General features: G+C 32.6%; 1 pseudogene; it reads left to right on the forward strand.

Annotated features, from left to right (window-relative positions):
- The window catches only part of LOC105171267, a 62,147-nt pseudogene that overhangs the window by 53,672 nt on the left and 2,661 nt on the right, over positions 1-5,814 (forward strand).

Here is a 5,814-nt window from a genome sequence, read left to right on the forward strand (position 1 = left end):
GAAACTTGACCCAAACGTAGGTCTAGGCCCATGCATTTGTGTGGTAAATTTTCCAAGCGTAATAATAACTATAAATTACTATGAATAGACAAACTTTCTTTAACAAAACCGTGCAAAACAACTAAATTTGGAACATTCTCAGAATTCCATGAAACTTGACCCAAACGTAGGTCTAGACCCATGTATTTGTGTGGTAAACTTGCTAAGCGTAATAATAACTACAAGTTATTATGAAAGGGAAACAAACTTTCTTTATTAAAACCGTACGAAATAGCAAAATTTTGAACGTTCTCAAAATTCCACGAAACTTGACCCAAATGTAGGTATAAACCAATGCATTTGTGTGGTAAATTTGCTAAGCGTAATACTAACTACAAGTTAGTACGAAAGGAAAACAAACTTTCTTTAATAAAATCGTGTAAAATATCTAAATTTTAAACGTTGTCAAAGCTCCAAGAAACTTTACCCAAACGTAGGTCGTGACCCATGCATTTGTGTGTTAAATTTGCTAAGCGTAATAATAACTACAAGTTAGTATGAAAGGAAAACAAACTTTCTTTAATAAAATTGTGTAAAATATCTAAATTTTAAACGTTGTCAAAGCTCCAAGAAACTTTACCCAAACGTAGGTCGTGACCCATGCATTTGTGTGTTAAATTTGCTAAGCGTAATAATAACAACAAGTTAGTATGAAAAGGAAACAAACTTTTTTTAATAAAACAGAGCAAAACAACTAAATTTATGTCGTTCTCAGAATTCCACGAAACTTGACCCAAACGAAGGTCAAGACTCATGCATTTGTGTGGCACATTTGCTAAGAGTAATAATAAATACAAGTTGGGATAAAAGGGAAGCAAACCTTCTTTAATAAAACCGTGTGCAAAAGAGCTAAACTTCGTACATTCTCAGAATTTCACGAAACTTGACCCAAACATTGGTCAGACCCATACATTCGTGTGGTAAATTTTCTAAATGTAATAATAGCTACAAGTTAGTATGAAAGTGAAACAAAAACAGCAAAATCTTGAACGTTCTAAAAATTTCACGAAACTTGACACAAACATAGGTTTAGACCCATGCATTAGTGCGGCAAATTTGCTAAGCGTAATAATAACTACAAGTTAGTATTAAAGGGAAATAAACTTTCTTTAACAAAATAGTGCAAAACACCTAAATTTTGAATATTTTCAAAATACCACGAAACTTGACCCAAGCGTAGGTGTAAACCCATGCATTTGTGTGGTAAATTTTCTAAGTGTAATAATAACTACAAGTTAGTATGAAATGGAAATAAACTTTCTTTAATAAAACCATGCAAAACAATAAAATTTTGAACGTTCTCAAAATTCCACAAACTTGACACAAACATAGGTCTAGACCCATGCATTAGTGTGGTAAATTTGCTTAGTGTAATAATAACTACAAGTTAGTATGAAATTGAAACAAACTTTGTTTGATAAAACGATGTAAAACAACTAAATTTTGAAAGTTCTCATAATTCCACGAAACTTGACCCAAGCGTAGGTCTAGACCCATGCATTGGTGTGGTAAATTTGCTAAGTGTAATAATAACTACAAGTTAGTATAAAATTGAAACAAACTTTGTTTGATAAAACGATGTAAAACAGCTAAATTTTGAAAGTTCTCATAATTCCACGAAACTTGACCCAAGCGTAGGTCTAGACCCATGCATTTATGTGGTAAATTTGCTAAGTGTAATAATAACTACAAGTTAGTATGAAAGAAAAACAAAGTTTCTTTAATAAACCGTGCAAAACAACTAAATTTCGAACGTTTTCAGAATTCCACGAAGCTTGACCCAGATGTAGGTTTAGACCCATGTATTTGTGTGGTAAACTTGCTAAGCGTAATAATAACTATAAGTTGTTATGAAAGGGAAACAAACTTTCTTTAATAAAACCGTGCAAAACAGCTAAACTTTGAACATTCTCATAATTTCATGAAACCTGACCCAAACGTAGGTCTAGACCCATGCATTTGTGTGGTAAATTTGCTGACGTAATAATAACTCCAAGTTAGTATGAAAGGGAAACAAACTTTCTTTAACAAAACCGTGCAAAACAACTAAATTTTCAATGATCTCAGAATTCCAAGAAGCTTTATCCAAACGTAGGTCTAGACCCACGCATTTGTGTGGTAAATTTTCTAGGCGTAATAATAACTACAAGTTTGTATGAAAGGGAAGCAAACCTTCTTTAATAAAATCGTGCAAAACAACTAAATTTTGAACATTCTCATAATTCCATGAAACTTGACCCAAACGTAGGTCTAGGCTCATGCATTTGTGTGGTAAATTTGATAAGCGTAATAATAACTACAAGTTACTATAAAAGGGAAACAAAAGAGCTAAATATTAAACGTTCTAAGAATTCCACGAAACTTGACACAAACATAGGTCTAGACCATGCATTAGTGTGGTAAATTTGCTTAGCATAATAATAACTACAAGTTAGTAAAAGAGGAAAACAAACTTTCTTTAACAAAACCGTGCAGAACATCTCAATTTTGAACGTTCTCAGAATTTCACGAAACTTGATCCAAGCGTAGGTCTAGACTCATGCATTTGTGTCATAAATTTTTCAAGTGTAATAATAACTACAAGTTAGTATGAAAGGGAAATAAACTTTCTATTATAAAATCGTGCAAAACAGCTAAATTTTGAACGTTCTTAGAATTCCACGAACTTGACCCAAACGTAGGTCTAGGCCCTGGCATTTGTGTGATATATTTGTTAAGCGTAATAATAACTACAAGTTAGTATGAAAGGCAAACAAACTTTATTTAATAAAACCGTACAAAACAACTAAATTTTGAATGTTTTCAGAATTCCACGAAACTTGACCCAAACGCAGGTCTAGACCTATGCATTTGTATGGTAAATTTTCTAAGCGTAATAATAACTACAAGTTAGTATGAAAGGCAAACAAACTTTATTTAATAAAATCGTGCTAAACAGCTAAATTTTGAACGTTATCAGAATTTCACGAAACTTGACCCAAATGTAGGTCTAAACCCATTCATTTTTGTGGTAAATTTGTTAAACGTAATAATAACTACAAGTTAGTATGAAAGGAAAACATACTTCCTTTAATAAATCCGTGCAAAACAGCTAAATTTTGAACGCTCTCAGAACTCCACGAAAATTGACCCAAACTTAGGTCTTGACCCATGCATTAGTGTTGTAAATTTGCTAAGCTTAATAAAAACTACAAGTTATTATGAAAGGGAAACAAACTTTCTTTAATAAAACCGTGCAAAACAGCTAAATTTTGAACATTCTCAGAATTTCGCGAAACTTGACCCAAACGTAGATCTAAATCCGTACATTTGTGTGGTAAATTTGCTAAGCATAATAATAACTACAAGTTAGTATAAAAGAGAAACAAACTTTTTTTTAATAAAACCGTGCAAATCAACAATATTTTAAACATTCTAAGAATTCCACGAAAGTTGACCAAAACAAAGGTGTAGAGCATTGCATTTCTGTGGTAAATTTACTTAGTGTAATAATAACTACAAGTTAGTATGAAAGATAAACAAACTTCTTTTGATTAAAATTCCACGAAACTTGACCCAAACGTAAGTCTAGACCCACGCACTTGTGTGGTAAATTTGCTAAGCGTAATAATAACTACAAGTTAGTATGAAAGGGCAACAAACTTCTTTTAATAAAACTGTGCAAAACAGCTAAACCTTGAATGTTATCAGAACTCCACGAAACTTGACCCAAACATGTGTCTAGACCCATGCATTTTCTGAAAGAAAAAAAATGTGTTTTCCACAATGTAGATGTCCTATTAACTTAATATTGATACACATGCATCTAATACCTCCAAATAAACTACAAAATCCATCTTTTTTCTCGCTGGATATTTTTGTCAAATCTAGTCAAAGATGCACATCATAATTCTGTTGGCATTAGTTTATTTTAAAATGATTAAGATTGCTTATATTCCGGTTTCCTTATCATGAATGATGTACTTAATGAATAAACAGTATACTGTTTTCCTTATTGTTAAGTGTGAGAAGTCACTGGTATTCACAGGTTACTTAGAAATATTTATACACTTATAAAAGAAAACCTTTTGTGGTACGAACTTTTGAATACCCAAATTTACCTTTCTTTTAAAAGAATAGTAATTTCAATTTCTCTATATTATCTCACTTCAATTTTTTTTTGTCTCACCCACTACTCCATTGTTTCTGTCTCATCTAAGTTCTCCATATTTATTTTTCTTATAAATTTCTATATTTTTATTAAATCTACAATTATAATATATTTTTTGTCACTCACCTCACCTTTATTTCCTCTAACATACTTTTTTCTTTCTCATTCTCTTAGCACGATTGTTTTCTTCACAATTTGTTTTCTCTCCATCTCAAATCATAATTCTTTTCTATATGGGGACTGCATGCAACGAAAACTAGTGCATATAAATAGCATTTGAACTATAATAGTAAATTTGTAGTATCAGGTTAATATAGCTACTTGATACAGTGAGAAATCACTATCATGCAGAAGTTACTCAAAGATATGAGTATAAGTAGATTTGGACCACAATAGTAAATTTGTAGTACCAGGTTAATATGGCTACTTGATACTTTGGGTTTATGTTCATTTCATGTAATTAATTTGTCATATGTGTCTCATTTCCTGATCATATTATGAAAATTATTTAAATTCTCTACTTTGTGCTAATCTCGGTGCATATTACTATATGAATTCTCAGCTTACATGTGGTTTGTATTACTCCTGTTAGAGTGCTGTAAGAATTCAAATATGTACATAAATTGTCATCTTATATTCTGCATCTGTCAGTCTCTTGTTCGGGTATTAGAATCATGTGCGGGGAACACTCAATGCAACTCGCTGACCATGTTCCAGGACCTACTGGTCTTATCAAATCTATCTCCTGTACAGTTTGATCTTTGTGCTTTGTCTCTATTTTATCCCAATCCTCTTTATCCCATTCAGGTACTAGGAAAAAGAGAAACAGAGGAAGTTATCACCCTTAAGATGTATCTGTTTTCCTAAATGCATAATATGTCCAAGATTTCTTATCTTTTACATAGAGCATCTTAACTCTGTTTATCGATTATCATTATTTCCTTTCTTTTTTCTCAGATCGATGCTGTCAGACTATTTACCTACGCCGTCCTAAGGTTGACCCCTCTTGCTCTCTCCTCTGGAGTAAGTTCGTGGTCCTCTTCACGTAAAGGAAATACTGCTTGCAATACTTCAACTGGAGCTGTACTAGCGAATTCTGGTCTAGGATCAATATTACAATTCTCCTGATGCATCTGCCCTTAGAAGTCGCAGTTATCCTGTTGTGAGGCCTTTGCAGCATGCCAAGTGGTCCAAGGGGAAGGATGGTTTTCTTATTACTCATATTTGGGGTGCAAACGTTAATAATTTAGTGCCTACAAGCCCAACAATTTGGCTTAATCAAATAGAAGAGAAGATGTATCTATTAGCTTATCAGCATCGAGGCCTCAGTATGATGCTTCTGATTCTAGTGTCATCTGTCAATGGGGAACAAGGAATTGCTATGGTGAAGCAGCAAATTCTTGAAAATGTGAGTTTTGTTTATTCTTCTGATATTTGAAGAATTTGATTTCACATGAAGTTTCTGTTATTGTTGATTACTTGTCATGGATAATTTACGTTATCCCCAATTAACCAGTTGAGTTGATACTTTATCAATAGATTCATAGACCCCAATCACTTCTCCTTTTTAATTTGGTGCACGATAATTGGTTGTGGAAAATGGGCTGTAAATCCATTTAACAGGG

The sequence above is a fragment of the Sesamum indicum genome, linkage group LG9 (genome assembly GCF_000512975.1).
Source record: "Sesamum indicum cultivar Zhongzhi No. 13 linkage group LG9, S_indicum_v1.0, whole genome shotgun sequence".
NCBI classification, from domain to species: domain Eukaryota; kingdom Viridiplantae; phylum Streptophyta; class Magnoliopsida; order Lamiales; family Pedaliaceae; genus Sesamum; species Sesamum indicum.